At 40.9% G+C, this 19,464-nt stretch overlaps 1 protein-coding gene across 5 annotated transcripts in view; it reads left to right on the plus strand.

The window, feature by feature from the left end:
- Nucleotides 1-19,464, plus strand: part of btsz (bitesize) — a 57,004-nt gene that overhangs the window by 10,956 nt on the left and 26,584 nt on the right. The gene's annotated exons all lie outside the window — the stretch shown is intronic.

The following is a 19,464-nucleotide window of genomic DNA, read 5'->3' on the forward strand; positions in this document are numbered from 1 at the left end:
ATAGTAACTACAAATATTAATATTTTGATAAAGTAAAATATATGAGAAATGTAATTTTAGCTATAGTGAAAGATTTTGATGTTTTAGGTTATATATTGTGTATAAATATACCTTTTAATGGTCACATCAGAAACATTAATCATGGAAATATAAACTTGTTGGGAAATACTTAGCTGCATCGTTCCACCTACATTGAAATTGAAATTGCATTCGTTGACAGTTTTCAAGCGTCGAGTTTGGCGAAAACTTGTGTCAGTTGCGTGGAAAAGTTTTTCGTGTCGCCACCAAGAACTCTTTCTCCCAACAAGAATCCCCAAGAATCCCCCACAAACTCTCTCCAAATAAGTATATGTCAGCGACTTGATGAGTTTAATTAGCACTTGACTGCATGCATGGCCACTATAAATTTTAAAATTCTTGGCTCTCGTCTTGACACTGATTTTTAAGAATGGAAGTGCCACTTTTTTGGATGTTTTATAGTTTTTTGGAAAAGCATTCCGACGCTCGCTTTGTGTCTTTGTGTCTGCTGGGGCGATAAGGCTAAAAACGAGCTAAGTTGCTAGCGCTTATCAGATGTGCCATAAAAGCTAAACTTATTTATGTGTGCAAGATCCAAATATTTGGGCACATTATGTAATGTGTACTTTTGTGGGATTGGGTTTTATGGACCTGACAGCTCGCCGAGATAAGTCGGGGTGCATTGAGCCCTGGTAATTGGAGATTTTCCTCCGGCACAGGCTTTGACTGGGGGCCACCTCCGGTGTCGAGGCGGTGTCGAGTTCGTGTCGGGTCGGTGTGTTTGGTCTTCCCATTCATTAATCATTCATAAATATTCATTCGGTGGGCACCCCCGGTCACGCCCCCTTTTCGTTAGTATTTTCCGAACATTTATCATTATCATTTCGGCCAGCTTCCTGAATTTTCCATCTTGTTTTGCCGGTCGGCCTTTTTCTATTTCCGCTGCAAAACACGAAATGTCTCTCAGAAGTTTTTTCATTTGTCGTCGCCCCGTTGCATAGAAATTTATTATAATTTATGCAAGAAATGGTGACAGTTATTGAGTTTAATAACGATATTTTTCTTTCTTTTCGCGCCGCTGTATATGGTATTTGCATTTTTATCGAAACGAAAACAGCTGCCACAGCACAGAGACCTCTCTGGGGCGGAGATAGCGCCCCGGGCTTGGGTTGGGTTTTTGGCCAGTCAAATGTCTGGCTAGCGAGGCTAGTGATAAACCCACATCAGAATGAACAGGTTGCGAAAACCGTATGCAAATCGGGCTAACAGTGCTTTAACGAGGCTCATCAAAAAAAAAGTGAACCCAAATGGCGATGAGCCCAAGATAAGCTTATGAAAGTAAGGTAGTAAAAATGGGTGAAAATTAGAAAATCCCCCTGCTCACTCTACACTTTCAATTCTTTACCTTTCAATGGCGAATCCGGCCACGATTCATTCATTATATTTTTATACCCTTGCAGGGTATTATAATTTCAGTCAGAAGTTTGCAACGCAGTGAAGGAGACGTTTCCGACCCTATAAAGTATATATATTCTTGATCAGCATCAACAGCCGAGTCGATCTAGCCATGTCCGTCTGTCCGTCTGTCCGTCTGTCCATCTGTCCGTCTGTCCGTCTGTCCGTCTGTCCGTCTGTCTGTTTCTACGCAAACTAGTCCCTCAGTTTTAAAGCTATCTGAATGAAACTTTGCATATAGTCTTCTATATACTCTCACTGCTATATATGTCGGAACGGGCCGGATCGGACGACTATATCATATAGCTGTCATACAAATGTTCGATAAATTTTTAGAAAAAAAATTATAACTTGGCTGTTTTTCAATATTTTTGCATCATTTTTGAGATATAGCCATTTTATATTATTACAGAATTTTGGTAAAAATTTTATGAAAATCGGACGACTATATCTTATAGCTGCCATAGGAACGATCGGAAAAAGAATAGGAAAAAAATTATAACTTTGTTGTTTTTCAACATATTCTTATCTACTTTTAGATATAAGCTTCTTTTATTATTTCAGAATTTTGGTAAAATTTTTATGAAAATCGGACAACTATATCATATAGCTGTCATATAAACGATCTGTAAATGTGGAGAAAATGTAAAGCTGGGAATGTAAAACCTTAACTGTCAAACTGTAAACATAATAAGTAAAAGTAAAATGTAATGAAACTCTGTTTTGTGAGTGTTTTCAGCATTTAAATTTATAATATAAACATCAAAACCAATCTGCAAGGGTATACAAACTTCGGTGTGCCGAAGTTAGCTTCCCTTCTTGTTTGTTTTGTTTTTGCCAGATCCGATTGTGAAATTATCTGATAGACATGCCAGAACAATTATAGGCAAATTAACGCTCTGCCTTTGGTCACACAGAACCCCCAATTGGTCAAATCACATTAAGCGGCGCAATTGAGCCTCGGACCGTCACAAAAAATATCAAAACAAAAGCTGAAACAACAAAATTACAAACAAAATCTGGCCGAAAACAAGTCCGTCAATGGTTGCCGGCGACTTTGTTTGTTTTCGCGTTTTTTTTTTTGTGCCTGACAAATTCAATGAGCCAAAATGGCTGTGAAACATTTTTGTGAATGTGACGGAAAAGATCTGTAAACAAGCGGCAAAATAGGCCTGATTTAATCAGCCATAGTAACGTTTAGAAACACCTGCGGTCAGAATAATAACTCTTGAGATTCCACTTGTTAATTTGAATATATTTTATCAATGAAAATATACATAAGAATTATTAGTGCAAGGTTTTAAAAGAGTATATACTATTTGAATAACATTATTGGTTACCCCAACTTTGAATATTTTAGCCTGAAGTTATTTTTTTGAAATTATATTGACCACATCAGTAAAATATTTGTATGCCTGTGTATTTACAAACGTTGCAAGCCAATGACTCACAAGGCGGTCAACGGAAATGCAACTAAGAACTAAGGCTTTCAATTCACGTTTTATTTGTAAATAAAAATTGTGTACGACACCAGGCGTGCTTCATTCAGAGTGTGTTAAAAGTTTCGACCTGGTCCTCATTTTTGGCCAAGTCGCAGAAGTCGTTACAGTTTTCGGGCCAAACTGGCCAAGAGTATGAGTTGTTATTGTTTTTCCCCAGTTGCTGTTACAATCATTATTGCGGTTTTTGCTAGCTTTATATATATATATTTTTTTTTCCCCCTAGTTTATTTGTATTTTTTTGCGTGGCATCAGCTGCCTTGAAGTGGCTGCAATGTGTCGCCGAGGCGATTGAAATTCTTATTGGCCAGCCAAGTGTGGAGCGCTTTATTTCCATTTTGTTTTGCCAACGCCAACGGTCAACGCTTGAAATGTAAGCCAGTAATAATGGCCATAACAATGGCCATAAGCTGGCTAAAATTGAATTGTATCTATCTGGTGTACGTGAGTGTATCTGGCCGAGGGCAGCTATATCTACAGATGAATAAGCTTCGCACTTAATCATTTAATTATTGATTCGTTCACATTCGTTCACTGCGGATACATTAGCTAAATAAAGGTGGGAATAAATCGGTAGGAAAGATCTAAATAATTCAAATAATATTTTGGTAAAAGATAAGTTGAATGAATATAAATATTTATATTCTGTGCTAATAATCAGCTTAAAAATATAATTTAAACTTAGGCAACGATAACGCTAAATGCCGCTTTATTTATTATACAAAATTATTTTAAGCCTGATTATTTCATGGAAAGACTTAAAAATGAGCTGAAAATATTCAGCCACTATTGTAAAATTTTATTAGCATTAATTTGGGGCTTTTGGAACAATTGCATTAAGTCCGCAATCATTTTATTTATCTTATTCTTGTTTATGGCGACATTCCATGGGCAGCAGCGGATGCATTCGTTCTCATTGCATTAAAAAATAATTGTTTATTTATAGCAAACCAGTTCGAGGCACGGCGATAAAAGCGTGGAAAGCACACAAACAAATCGCTGCCCCAGGGCAGGAGCCTTAATGGAGCTCATCAGCGGCGGGCCACTGCTGATATCATCTTTCGATAATTGCACGCAATTTTCATTGGGCGCCCACACGATAATCTCCAGATACCGATAATGGTAGCTACTACCTCAGACCGATATTTGTGGGCTGCATTTGCGTGGGCTTTTTGAGTCAGAGATGCCGCTTATGGAACGGCTTCGTTGGGTTGGCATTTTAGAGCCACAAAAAGTAATTTTTATGAGCGTCTACTTCCACCGTTTGTCTTCGGGCATTAGTATGCAATGCCACTGCATTTTCCGTGTCAAGCATATGCGTATTGCCTGCCATGTTAGCGTCTCTACGTTGCATTTCCTTCATTTTCCTGGGCATTTCCATTTTCCATTCCCAGCATGGCAAGCAAGCAGCTAACAACAACCCACTTCTCGGGCCTTTTATTGCTTTGTTCTCGGTGGCTCGCCTTCAATGCCTCTGAGCCTGTCTTTCACTGTTCCCTTGTTTGGTCTTCGACTAGGTCTCTGGCTCTGCACTGAGAGAAAAACCAAACAGAATGCTTAGAAATTGAATTTGTGGTAGAACCTGTGAATGTTTCCAGCTGCTCTTCTTTCAAAGTATTGCAGATTTTCTTGAAGTGTGACTCTAAGTTGGCTCAAAACTATGGCCCCCTGATTCTTATTGTGGCACGAAGCCAGTGAGGAACCTATTTTTCGATTCGAGTGACCAACGAAGCAGAATCAGCTCAATTACTCAACTTTTGCAGATCTCGTTTCCAATTTCCATTGCAATGCAAACACATTTTGGGGCCAAGAGCCGTCGGCCGACAGCTCTTATTAAGGGAAGTAACGGTCTTCCAGGTGGAAAAGGTGCAGACATACTCGTCGTGCCCACAACTCCACATCTCTGGGCCAAGTTGAAGATCTGGCCCAGAAAAGTTTTGGCATAAAAACTTTGCGAAACCTCCCTATGACCAGACTCGAAAAGACAAAACAACCTCACACCATTGGCAGCTTTAGCTGGAAACAGAAACTGAGCTGTGGTCGTGCTGGTTGTATCCATAAGTCTGCACCGAGAGAAATGCGGAATTTGAATGCTAGTTGTGAGAAATATTTCATTGACTTATTTTCACACCATTGAAAAAATAATTAAAGCCAACTTAAGGCTTCTTATAAATGCGGGGAAAAAGGAAATGCTAAAGCATTTTAGGGGTCTTTAAGGTAGATAATGATACTTATTAATTTTTATAAAAAAGACAAGGAAAAACACATAAACCAGCTTCTTTACACTTTCCTTCTCTGTGTACTGAGCCTGAGTCTTTGGGCTTAAGTTATTCGCAGAGAAAGTTTTGAGCAGACCGTCAAGAGCCTGAACATGAAATAGTTGCCAAAAAAGCTGACTTTACCAGCATTCTTGAGCCTTCTTTGGCTGCTGTTATGAAATTAAAGCCAGCATCCCACCAGCATCTAATGAGTCCAGTAACCAAAAGAAAGTAAAAGTAACGCACTTGAGTGCACTTACGCTCCATCAACGTTCTCTCAATGTTCGAACAGCGTCCACCGTGTTATTGTAAACAAATTTTCCAGCTGCAACGCCGGAAAACCGGTTGTTTGCGCACAAAACCTGACCTGCTGCAAAAGTGCCCGTCGGAAGAATGGCCAAGAAAGTGAATTTCATTTGCCAGTCAGGCAAAAGCAATGGCAAAGACAGCTCTTAAGCATTAAGGGTTTCTAGGGGAACTATAAAATAAGATATATCAGTAAAGTAAAGTTTTATAAGAATAATTCTGAAAAAATATAGAAGTAAAATTACCATAAATATCTAAATAATAAAGTTACTTCATAAATCAAATATAGAAAAAACCCAATTACTTTAGCTTTCTTTAAGAAGTAAACAGAATGTAATAGCCTTTTTCTTAGGTCCGGTAATTTTCGATTACTTTCTCCTGCTCGCTTCCAGGAAGCCCGATTGTGGCTACTTTATGCAACTAGTACTTACTTAAAATACTTCTCCGGAACCAGGCCAAACACAGCAGCAAACCTGCACTCATATGTGGGCCGCCTGAGGTTTGTGGACTTCCAGTGGATTAGCATATTTGAGTGGGTTCTGGGCCATGGGAGCCACGAGATCTCTCTACGCATTGCCCACATTGGGGGACACACACAAGCTCGACGGGGGACCAACTTAATGGGGATATGTGCAACGGAGCAGCTCTCGATGGCTGGTTACTTGTATCCGAGAATTTACATACACATTTCTATACGAAATCCCATCAAAACTAAACGATTGAATTTCTCAAGCTCAAGTTGCACTCAATAAAGGCAATATTTTCCTTGAACTTGTGAAATATTTTCTATAATTTTAAATGGAGTCTGTCAAAGCGGCTAAGGATTAATTGTAATGCCTGGAGCTGGCCTAGAACCAGAGCGATCTGTCTCTTTAGTCTTTAGAGAAAACCGCTTCCATAATTTATATATAGTTATCTAACTGCTGAGCGCTGCTTAAATGCTGCCCTGTCATCGTCAACTTCATCATCGTCATCGGCGTAATCATCGGTGCTGGAAAACAGCGGAGCTCTTCGTGGCCGGTCCAGACCATCAGTCACTGTCCAAGGCAGAAGCTTTTTGCAGGAGGACGAGTGGCTCCAGTAGCAGCTGCATCTTTCGAAGGCACTTTGCCGGGTAACCTTTCCATTTTACAACTGTCAACGGCGCAGCGAATGCGATTTGCCAGCGGTTTGTTTTACTGCGTGTCCACTCCCCCCCCCCATAACAAATTATTTATTTTTCTGCCTTTTCCCCAGTGGCGTAATTACGCGTAGAGCTGCTTGCCTGTTGCCTGCATTTCGAATGGTACGCAATTTTCCCAAAAGTGTCAGCGCATGTCGTCGACGGGCTTAAAAGTTTTGAAAAATGTTAATTCGTTGTCGTTGCTAATGTTGCTGCATTCGAGTGCCGCCAGTATTGTATCTCCAATCGAACGCGTCTGGCATTACATGATACTCATTATTGCCCATTACAGTGACTTGGATGATGACTTGAATGCTGCGCGTGGAGAGTGGAGAGCAGGAACGGGAGCGTTAGCTATGGAAAGCTGGGGTTCCGTCCCTATGAGTCGGCAGAAAAACGACGATGGCTGGACGACAATAGAAAGCATTGTTGCTTACCTTAATTGATATAATAAGTATATCTGCCACTCGCACGGAAGTTTGGCATTAAGCCTTTGGCTGGGTCATCGTCAATTAATCAAGCCAACTTAGGGGAGAAACTCGATGAGTTATAGGTTAATGAACTTGACAGGTATTATCCTATGGTATCTTATCTTTAAAGCTTTAAATGGTGTTGAAGTCCAGGTGTTACATTTGGATTAGATTTCAAGTTTGTAAGCTAAGGTAATAAGAATTGGGATCACCTCTAGAGCGGCTTCTAGGAAAACAGAGAAATCCTTGGTAAAAGGTATCCACACTTTCGCTTGAGCTGTTCTAAAACCAAGTGCTTGCCATCTCAGCTGCTATTTGGCTTCCTGGGCTATCATCCGTTTGAAGTAACTCTTCTGAGGCAAAGCCTTTCTCTATTTGCTCACCCGGAATGCCCGAAAAGAAAGGAATGCACACACAATAGAAACGCACTGGGATCGCCTGGCACTACACATGGTGGCATGAGACATGTGGCATGGCTTCTCGTATTCCGCTGGGCAACTAACCACATGTATGAAACTTGACCCACAGGCTCTTGACTGCGGGATTTGCGCAATTGCAATTGATTTTATTATATTTATGTACTTTGACTTTGACTCCATTTTAAGTGGAAACTTTTGCGAAACTTTAGACGGGGCCAATCAATATTATAAAAAAAATAAAAAAATATATATAAACATGCTGCCGGTAGTGACTGAAAATGACTAGGAACGAAGATGCAGATGGGCGACAGGCAATATGGAAAAACTTTCAACTGCAAGTGGCAATGGCAGTGGCAGCCAACTCAAGGCAAAGTTTCAAGTGCAATTTTCATATAATTTCCATACAAACAAATCGCAGAGTTCACTGGGGGCCTCGACCTGGGGTCTTTTTACCACTTTGCTGAAAAGGAAAATATCATTTTGCACTACAAACTATCAATTTTCCATAAAATATTCCGGTAAGCCTTAAAAGTGGAACAAATTTTACAAAGACAAATGTCATACTTCTATTGAAATTCAAGCTGAATGGGACTTTGGTTCTCGTGATTTGGTCAGACTTTATTTTGATTAAGAAAGTAAATATTTATTTGACACATTTGCATGTCTTTTATGCAAAAAACTTGAGCTACTAGTTTTATTATTTATTTTAATTGAAAATGTTTTTCATACAAGCAAATGCCTGAGGTTTACGTTTTATTAATTTGAAAAGGAAAACATTCCTTTGCTTTTTATTCAACTTTCTTTAAATCTGGTTATGACAAGCTCAATTTTATTATACAAAGCAAAGACTAGACCAATAGCTGTAGGAAAATAGAAATAAAAGAAGAAATAGAAAAGAAAATAGAAAAGAATAAGGCATTTAGTAGTTCGAACATCTCTGTTCCTCTCAAATCAGAAATAAACACTTAAGGATGCTTAAATTTGGTTTAACGAATATATTTGTATGCTAAAGTAATGCTTCTGTGCCTGTGCCTGTTTCTGGTTCAGGACACAGAATGAATTTTAATTAAATTGTGTTTATAAATAATGGTTTTTTTGGCCGGGTCCGGGCTTGGGCATACCACCACCAAATTGAGTTACATAATTATGCGTTGACTGGCTGGGGAAATGGCCGAAAAGCAAGTGGGTCCGGACGCATAAAGGCCAACCGAGGCAATCAGTCAAACGCAAAACGGCGATACAAACATGGGTAGGTCTGGCCGGGGAACCAGCGGACGGATGGGTAACATTTCATCGATATCAAAGCCCCGAATGCTTACACACTTAATCGAATTTAGCGACAATTTTACCGAGTTTCCATTAGCCGGTTGTAATGGATGATTTTCCAATTACCGGTCGCCCTGCCTCCGACTCGCCACCCTCGGTAGAGGCAGGGACCACACGGCGGTTGCTTGATGGTAAATCCGATGCCAATCGCACGCACATTCGTCATCCGCACACAACACACACACACACACACTCCCCGCACCCACATGCAAACCTTTCTCTCCACAAAATGCAAATCGATGGGGGCAATGTCAGGGTTTTTGTTTCCTTGTAACTTTTGCCAAATTGCCCACTTTCTTTGTTGCCGCCAGCCACGCTGATATGGATGTTGATGTTGATGTCGATGTCGCTGAACAGCAACATTTTGGCATTTCCGAATGGCAAATAAAATTGATACACTTTCATTTGCGGTCGCGTGTGTGTGTGGGAGGTAAATGTATGCCATATATGGATTATGGGTTGGTTAGTTTATGCAAATAGAAAGATATAGAAGAGTATACTCTCTTAGGAAATATGTTGGGAATAATACAAGTTTAGTTTTCTTATTTTCACAATCATTTATTTTATGAGTTTGAAATTATTTCATTAAAAGATCTTGTAGCAAAGGTAGATATTTAACAAATAAAATTAAGTGTTTTACTCTAACCATCTATAACTATTTTCTCTCCGTGTCCATGTGGTGGCCTGGATGTGGCATTTGTCATTTCCAGCACAATGAATTTTTAATGCCCAGTGCTCAGTGTTCAGAGTTCAGTATTCAGACGCCTGAGATCACGAACCCGAGCACGTTCCTTGAGCCACATGGGGCCAGGGAACATGATTTGCCTGTTGCACCGCACGGCCTTTGGCATCTGAGCGACAGAATCACATGCTCCGGCATTCTGAGATGCCTTTGACACAAGCGGGTCAGGTCGCTTTCGGCCGGCTCTGGTTCTGGTTCTGCCACAGCTGGCTATCGGCCAAAACTGTTGCCAGATTTGCGGAGACTGGCAGTCTCAACAGGTGCAATTCCAAGCCCAATTAAGGCCGACAAGCGGGGGAATGATAATTTACTGCGCTCAACTGCGGATTGACGTCCCCTTTAATTAACTGACATTCAATTGAAAATGTAGAAGTGAAACAGGTCTCTAAATATATAATTAACATGGGAAATATGAAGAGGTTAACAGCAGTGCATTTTTAAGCAAAGTTGTAGGTCTCAATGGGGTCCAGATATGGCTCCTTCACTGCTTTACAAGCTTCTGACTAAAACTATAATACTAAGCAAGGCTTTAAAAATAAGTTCAGAGTATAATTTCCCCATTTTCAAATCTTTAATTGAAAAGTGTAAAGGTTAAGCTCCTTGACACACAAAAAAAAAGTCTCTGATAAAATACATTTTCTATTTAATTATTAAAAATCAATTTTTATAAAGGCATCGGCCTACTATATGTTATATGTTAGCTGTAAAATGTGTCAAAATAAACTGACATAGACTGCCAGGGGATCGATTGGCTGCACATAACTTTCCACTTAAATGCAGCTGTTGATTGGCACATGGCTGAAATTGAATTAAGTTGGTTGTCATAAATTTTATAGCCAGCGCCCGAGTGGACACATAAACCAAAAAAACGGCAAACACAATCCAAGCTGGCAAAGCGGCTTGGCTTGTGCACCGCATGTGCGGAATTAAGAGCCAGCCAACTACTCGAGCGATATATGTTCCTCATACAACGACTGTATGTATTAAATATATCGGGCACACTCCGCCCACCCAGGCCGAAGCCACCGAACCACAGACGGAGTTTGCCGGATTTAGAGTTTGCCCGAGATTAAAAATATATAAAAACGACGTGCAAAAGGTTTTGTCTGGGGTTTCAGGTTTAACTAACAGACCGAATTTAAGATTATGGCTGTGCTTTTATTTCGGTTTTTTTTTTTGTTGTATTTCCATGAAAACAAATAAATTTCCAAGTGTGTACTTTGTAAGCAAGATGTTTTGGCTAAGTGGTGTGGCTTAATTGTGAAGTAATGTTGTACATTACTAGCTTTATTTTTTTATTTACTTATTTTATTTATTGAATTTCATAATAAAAGGTTATTTAAATAAATTTATTTATAATTAAAGGATGATCCTTTATTTTCTGGAATTTAATATTCAATTAGGGATAAGCCTTTAATATTTTCATAATTGTTTAATTATTAAATTCGGTGTAAAAAGCAGAAGACTTCTTTTAAACAAGTTTCAGATTTTCTCATAATTTCTGGATAGTTTTAATAATTTCCTCGCTGATAATTCTATTTAATTTAATTAACTTAATCTTCAGAAAAGTCTTAATAAATATACAAGCTAAATATTCAACCGATAATTAATTTTCCAAATGAATTGTTACATTTGGTAAGCTAATTTTATGTTAATTACCCGATGACCTGATACTTGCACGAATCCAAACTGCCTTTAATATTAATAATCCACTCAAAACATGACACACTTTCGCGGGCCAAGTCAAAACTTTTGGCCAACTAATTTGATGAAAAGCGTGAAAATGCAAATCCATTTTCCCTTGTGCCCTGCGAGACTGGGTCGTAAATCGTCTGGACATTACATAATTAAACGGAATTGTTGGCTAGTTAGCGTGTGCGTTGCCTTCAATTACTTAAAATTCTGAATGGCCGGGCAATGAATTGAACATTGTCACGCTCGTTCCTCGTCGAGAGGAAACGGTCCACGAAGAAGACGAAGGTAGAGGAGGAGAGGGTGTTGGCCAAAAACGGAAGACGGCGAGTGCCAGGCAACGGCACTTTGCTGCCCAAATTTGTGAGCCAGCCGGGCGGCGGGCTCTTGGCCATAAGTCAACAACCTTTTTGGCAGGCGGCCAATTTACGCACGTACAATTTGTCGTCGACGGCACGTAGCTCTCCATTCCGATGTCGAAGTCGATGGCGTCGGCGAGTCAACTTTATTTACGGTTAGCCGTTGACTCCGTCTGGAGTGGGTGTGAGATAGGATCTGAGACTGCCATTGGTGGCCGCCATCTGGCCTGCAAAGGTCAGCCAGCGTGACGCGAGTCTGCCAGGGTGGCTCACATTGTCACCGGCAGACAGCTTGAGAATGTTTAATTCGCACTTACAACTGAATTATGTGGATTTACCATGATTGCTCCCATTACACACTGGAAAGGACCACCTGAGAAGTATCTTGTAATGGGTTAGGAAAGGGGGAGAAGGTCTAGATAAATGGAGAACTATAATAGTTCAGTTAAGATTAATAAAAGGTGAAGTAGTTTTTCATTGAGGAGTTTCATTTAGTTAATATCCTTTACAAGTAAAATATATTTCTTGAAGTATTACAAATTATACGACATTATTAATCACAAATAAAAACTCTCGAGACGATACTTGGCATTTCAAGTGCATAGAAGGTATACTTTCAAGCCAAGAAGAATGTTTTGAGCCAAAGTTTCAGCTTTTACCTTTTTTCTACGCATTTTAAACTTGTTAAAGGCAACAAAAAGCATATTTTAGCACCGAGGTGAGATGAGGTGAAAAGCAGGAGAGTGTAAAGTCAACTATTTTGGCGGCTTTTACGAGCTGTTTTCTTTTTCACTTCGCCTGGCAGTTAGTGAAGCGTTTACTGCTGCTGGCCCCTGCCCAGGCTCATTACACTTTTTATTTATATTTATTCTTTTGTGCAGACGCCAGCCATAAATTTATAATTTTATACGAAAAGAAGAGGCAAATTTTCCGAGGCTTTCGTCCGGAAAATGCGCTCGGGCTTCGCAGTCGCAGCTTCATTTGACTAAGTGTTTAGCAATTTTGTTTCGTTTTCGCATTTCGTTTTCTTTCCCATCCATTCCCTATTGCTTTTTTTGTGTGCACCATAATTTTGGCCAAAAAGCAGGGACCCTTTTTTAGGGAAGAAGAAAAAAAAGGAAAGAAAATAGACCCTCCCCAGGGCAGGCGTTCCTTTTTAATGTTTTCATAACTTTCGGCGCGTCTGTCAATAAGTTGAATTCTTGGAAACAAACTCGAAACTTAAGTCAAGTTACGTGACTCTCATGTCAATGGCTCCTCGACATCCTTTCCGTGGTTCCGATTTGAATATTAACACACTCGGTGTGGGTGTGTGGGATCAATGAAATATCTCCTGGCCCGGACCGAGTCCAGCTGAATATTCAGTGTCCTGGTGTCCAGTTATTTGACCTGCTTCTCAACCCCCATGAACTTCGCCTGAAACTTGCTCAGGTGGCTGAGGATATTGATTTTGTTTAGTTTACATGTGGGACTTATCAAATATTAATCACGAAATATGGCCAACAATGCAGGCTTTCATTTTTCCAGCTTTCCATGTTGTTGTTATTCGCACATGCGCCAAAAAATAACAACAAAAAGAAGGAAAAACTCGAAAAAAACAACACACACACACCGAATAAAACTCAACACCCGAAGCAACACAGGCAGAGGCCATAAATGAAAATATTGAAATTCGTTGTACGAGTACACGCGGCTGTCATAGAGCATTATCCGGTATTCAGGACATGCGACATGCATGGCATGTTGCGTATATAGTAAGCACCGTGTTCCCGGGGAGTATAACGCATATATCCGTATATATGTATATATATTTAATCTTCAGGCAGTGGCTCACTTGATTGCTTATTGAAAAGAAACGGAAATCGTGTTTCATTACATTGCCAACGGGTCCCATATGGGGGACATTACTATATCCTGTCCAGGTTGCCCTGATTGATGACTGCATTTCATTAGGGATAATGAGCGGGAGCAAGCAACAAAGGATTTTGTTAAAATATCAGTTACAAAAGGAAATTTAGGTCATTTTTGATTGAAGCTCAAGTATAGGGTTTCCAAAAGGGATGAAATCCTTTTTAAAATCATTTTTAACATTAAAGTAGGATCCTGAAATTGTAAAGAAATTATTAAAGTTGAAAGAGCGAAGTATGTGTTAATAATTTAAGAACAATAAAGAGTTTGAGGTCTTTAAATGCCCAGCCTTAGTTTCTTTCCTAGTTCCAAGAAAAGCTTAAGCCTAAAACAATACAAAAATAGGTTGTAACCATTTCCTCATTTAGACCCTTTGAGAATTTCTATGCCATTCTATACTGCCTACCCATCTAGGGATAATTTTATCATTATTTCAAGCTAAATTATGCGATTTTCCTTTTCCAATAAAGGACAACGACGATGGTCCGGCCAATTAGGCAACCCAAATGTCAATTAAAAAATCGTTTTCCCCCCGTTTTCCTTTTTTTTTTTTTTTGCAAAAGGGGCGCGCTTGGTGGAAAGTTAAAGCAAATAAACAAACTGGCGGGCAAACAAGCCAAAACGGAACGGCAGACAATGGTCAACAGTGAGTGAAGACCAAGAATAACAACAGGGAACCGTGAACGGCAAACAGGGAGCGATGAGCAATGGCAACAAAGACGGCAATCATAGCTGCGATGGCTGCGATGGCTGCGATGACAACGCAGAGACAGGCGGCGCGTCGATTAACTGTTATTTAGCCGGTGCTTAAAATGGCAGCCGTGCGATTTCCGGTGCGTCCCGCACAACATCACTTCACATCCTCCGTCCCCTGTTTTTGTTGTTCATCGTTGAGCGCGCAGGAAAGTAAATGAAAGTACAAATTGACGATTTGTTTGATTTGGCGCTGAAGCAAATCTCAGAAAACAGCAAAGGCAGGCAACAGGCAACTGGCAGACTGGCAGACTCGCAGCGGACAGACGAAAGGCCCCAAAAGACTTTTGGCTATAATTTAACGCACGAATGGCTCAGTTAAGCGCTGTAAAAAGAGAGGCGGCAACAACAACAGCACAAAGGCCAAAACTGCTGCGAAAACAACTCGAACATCATTTTCGGTGGGGGCCAGCCCAAGCCCCTTTAAGCCCTTAACACAAAACTTTTTCATTCTCTTCCGTCTCTGGGGCTTTTTCAATTTCATTTGACCGGTCACAGGGCGAGTGGCTGCTGCTGTTTTGGATTCTGTTCTGCGTTTATTAAGTAATAAATGTTTGGCAATTTCAGTGTCATTGCGAAAGTGGATTCCCAGCGAAAAACTGGACCATAAATTTTGCAGGTAGCTTCTTCGAATCCGCCTCCAGGTCCGCCTCTTCCTGCTTGAAAACAAGTGACACACTTTTCTAGTTTGCCATTTGGCAATCGCTTTTGGTAACTGTCAGAGAGATGTGACAAATGTAACCAGCTGGCAGCAGCCCAGCGGGCAGGAGAACCGAAGCTGGCCCTGGCTCTTTCATCTCCACGGTCTATTTGTGTATCGTCTGTGGCCGTGAGCTATTTTTTGACGCCACATGGCACGACTTTATCTTGGAGCTCGCGTTTTATTGTCTTTTTTTTTCGGAGGAACGGCGTGCGAAATGCGCGGCAATCAAAATTTGTTATGCCACAAAATTTATGGGGAGTCCACATCCCGTTGTTCTCGTGACTTCGGTCTTTAATCGCTTTATTTTGGTGAATTATGCAGGAATTTGTCGAATCCTGCTGCAGCGACTTCATTATGCATGTTAACATTAACGTTACCTGGGATTGGCACTGCACACCTGGCGTATGCGTAATGCAGCTCATGAATATTGCGCATACGACCCGGGCTCAGTGGTTAACTTCGGCCCACAAAAAGTCAACTTATGACAGTTTTGCATAACGGCAAAGTTCCATTTTAACTCAATTATTGATCCACTAAAAGAAATATTCCATTGTTTTTATAAAAAAAATAGAATTTTACTTTAGCAGCAAGAATTTAAATCTTTAAAATCAATTTAGTTTATTTATTTTCCTTGCTAGATTATCAAACTTTTATAATAACACCGATTTCCTTTAATAGATTTTCTTGTTGTGCACATTTCCTGCCGCTTAACCAATTCCAAGATAAGTTTATCAGCAATTTGCACTAGCCAACTATTATTATTTCCTTATTAAGCTAATTATGAGCAAAAAGGGTGGCTCTGGCCCTGTCTTGGCTGCGGCCTGTGCCCCTGGCCACTATCATTCATCTGCAGATGGCCACTTAAGCCCGGGCCGAGGACATCGCCTTGTGGGCCATAAGCTAATGTAAACTCTTGTGCTTCTGGTGGTCGGCCAACCGCTGAAAGGGAAAGAGAGGACCATTAATTTCGTGCCATGGCCAACACAGATATAAAGTTCTGCATATGCCCGGTTTTGTCTGGCCCCGGGTTTGGTGTCAATGTCCCCGGGAGCAGTGACAACGCCTCCATCTCCTCGTGCTCCGCAGGATCTTCGCCTCCCCCGATATGTAATTATGCAAATGCCGGGGCCCAGCTGGGGGCTGAAGGCCTGAACCCTTGTCTGTCTCTTGCCCGGTTATCAGTGTCAAATCGAAGTTTAACAATGGGAGTGGGAGGCTGCGTTGGGAGCCAACCAGGAGCGGAATACCCTGCCAAGGTGTCCTTTGCGAGCATCCAGCTTTTAAGTGATTCCCTTGAGTCGTATTAATTTACTCTTTCAACTCGGTAAGACTTCTGGCGAACCTTTAAAGGGGTCTTTAAATGTGCTCTGAACAATTTTAATACGTTTTTTATTCCAGTTTAATAATATGTCCCAATATTTCAAGAGGTTTTCTATATAGAATAACTGACAGAAAACTTATTAAATATTTGATACTCCTCATATCCGAGTATTTCTTTAATAGCTAAAAGGCTCCCAGTGTACCATGTAGTGGCTATCGACCGCAACTATAAATACTAAAACGCAAGCACTCCTGTTTTTTTAGCACATTGTAAAATAAAACATTTTACACCCGTCCTTTCGGTGTTACGAACCATTTAATAAAGTTTATGTATCCGCCGACTTGGCCACAAACATGAGCACAACTCTTGGCCAAACTTAGCACATGCACACACGTATGAAAAAAAAGGCAAATGGCCGCAACGTTTATTTAGGTTTATGGTCCTGCCCCATTAAGCATACGACACGTGTGCGACGAGTGCTTTAAATTCAACAAAATTCGCATTTAATTTGATTTGCACACGACCGCAAGTCGTCGGCCAGGCGCAACATATTTGCGTTTATTTCATGAGCTGTTTTTGACAGAAGGGCAAAAAGTCAACCGACAAAGAGGATAATTTACAAACTGCATAAGTGCAAAACGCTGCCCATGCTGAAAACACGAAGGTTTTTGACGTTTTTCTTTTACTTTTTTTTGTTGTTGTTGTTTTTGGCTGATTGCGTGTTTCGGCTGGCTGCCCAGTTGTTAGCCCGCACATTTAAAATTAATTAAAACTAATAACATTTTCAAGCACTTACTGCCACATTCAAACGCACATATGCTTTCGCGAGTGACGCCATTTTGTCGTGCATTGCATAATTAAAAGGCGCGCAAATGGCGGGCCATTTCCGGTGGACGTTGCCCGTTGCCCTGTGCCCATTTCCTGGTACCGGTCGAATGTGCTTTAATTTAAAGCAGCCGCCATATATTTGCCACTGTCCACCTTGACAACCGCGCCCCCGGGCGTCGGGCGGAATATTTTTTTTATTATATTTCTCTCCTGCCTGGCGACGCTGTCAAAAAGTTTTAATTTGAAACGGAAACGCGAGACCCATTGTCAGTGCCTTAGCTACTGGCCATTGTCCTTGCTTTCAGCATCCAGCATCCAGGACACTTCACTTCAGACGCCCCCCGCTCCGTGGACAAATCATACTTAGCCTGGTAATTATTTATATTCGCAATCTCTGGCACATCAGCGCCAGAGTCTGGGCGTCATTAAAATCGTAAATCTAATGGACAAGCCGGTGCTGCCAACGACCGGTGCTGCCGTTGTCTGTGGTCAGAGACGATTTGAGTTATGGCATATTTTAGCGTGAAAATCTAGGGGGAGTGGCGGAAAAGCAGAAACCGAATGGCGTATAATTTCTCTAGTGGATTTTCCGACAGCTGCCATGCATGAAAATATCAGATTTATACTTCAATTGAAGAGAATTTAAACTTACAACGTATTGTAATTGAATACAAACGATGCCAGAAATTAGCCTTTAAAAAATTAAATAAATAAAAGTAACTGGTATTCTGTGAAGCCTACAAATAATTATATATATAAAAAGACAAAATGAGACTGTTTAAATATTTATTAAATTCATATAAAAATATATATAAAACATGAAAATTTAAGCTTAGTGAAAGCTGATTAGCATTTTATACAAAATTCTAAAAAAAACTATCATTAAATTCCGTTGAAATTATTCCAAACATTTGACCTTCTTCTACATAAAAATCCCCAACATCTAAGGCCAGACCAATTGCATTAGCTGCTGTAAGCTCCCAGAGAAGCGAATTATTTGGCTGTTGTTGGCTGCTGCCCCATGGCAACATCAAAGCGCCGCCCCGGCAGTGTTATCTCTCCTTTGATTTCTAATAAGCCGGCGGAGCAGGTGTTCGATCTGGCCCGAAAAGGTCACACGCCTGAAAAGGCCACCGGGGCGACCCAAACCCAAAACCAGGACCAGGACCCAGAAACAGGACGCAGCTGATTTACATCAGTTTAATTAGTTGTTTATTTGCATAAGCCCGCAGTGCGTAGGAGGAGGACTCGGCTCGCACTAGGGGACAGGACAATCAGAAACATGCGTAACGCTATTTGTTTAGGCCGTGTTAGGGTTTTCAATCATTTCCCTAAACCGAAAACTGTTCCAGCTTAGCCAGGTCTTTGCACCGCTTTCATGGTCACTGTGAATTTATGGCTATTAGGTTTAGCACTTTTTGGCAGCCCATTGTAGCTGCTCCTGCTCCTGATGCGGCGCCGCCCTAATGGCTTATTATGATTATTAATTCATAACGCAGCCGGTGCTGGTCGTGTAGCTACAACCACATAGCAACTATAACTACATCAGCACTCGAGCACTTGAACACACGAAACCGTTAGCCACATCTAGACTCCCATCCATCGGGCCAACTGGTATATACGATCCTGACATGCCAACAGATGGAACATTAAACATGAGCACGGCTACCGCTGCACGGTAATAAATTAAAGGAAGTTTTTGAATTCTGTCGAAAAATTGAATATAATATTCCACTCGACAATCAATTGGGTTTCATTTTATTCTTCAACTTGATAACTATAAAATACGCTCATTGCCTTGGAAATGGGGTGTTTAGTGTCAAATTAAATGTGTTAAATGGCGTTGGGTTTTTCCAGTGTGAGCTCAACGTTGATTTGCGGAGTATGGGGCTTCGAAAAGCAGCATGCTTTGCTGTTTGACGGCGGGAGCAGACTTTATGCGTTAACCAGGCCAATAAAACATGTCCCCGGCTGGGCTGTGTGTGGCTGTGGCCGTGGTCCGTGGTTAGTTCACCAAAGCACACAACACTACACTACACGCTACACTACTTCATGCCGCACTGTGAGTGTTCGCTTGTGTTTGTGCCCCCGAGAGTATGCAACAGTTTTGGCTTGGCCTCGGTTTCGGCTTTCGTTTCCGTTTCCTGCCCCATTTTGATGGCCGCTTGACTAGACCCTACCACAGTCGTTTGCCAATTTTGTGGCGCTAATAAAGCCCGCACGCACTCCAATCCTGATGCTAGGC

The sequence above is a fragment of the Drosophila kikkawai genome, chromosome 3R (genome assembly GCF_030179895.1).
Source record: "Drosophila kikkawai strain 14028-0561.14 chromosome 3R, DkikHiC1v2, whole genome shotgun sequence".
In the NCBI taxonomy this organism is placed as follows: Eukaryota; Metazoa; Arthropoda; class Insecta; order Diptera; family Drosophilidae; genus Drosophila; species Drosophila kikkawai.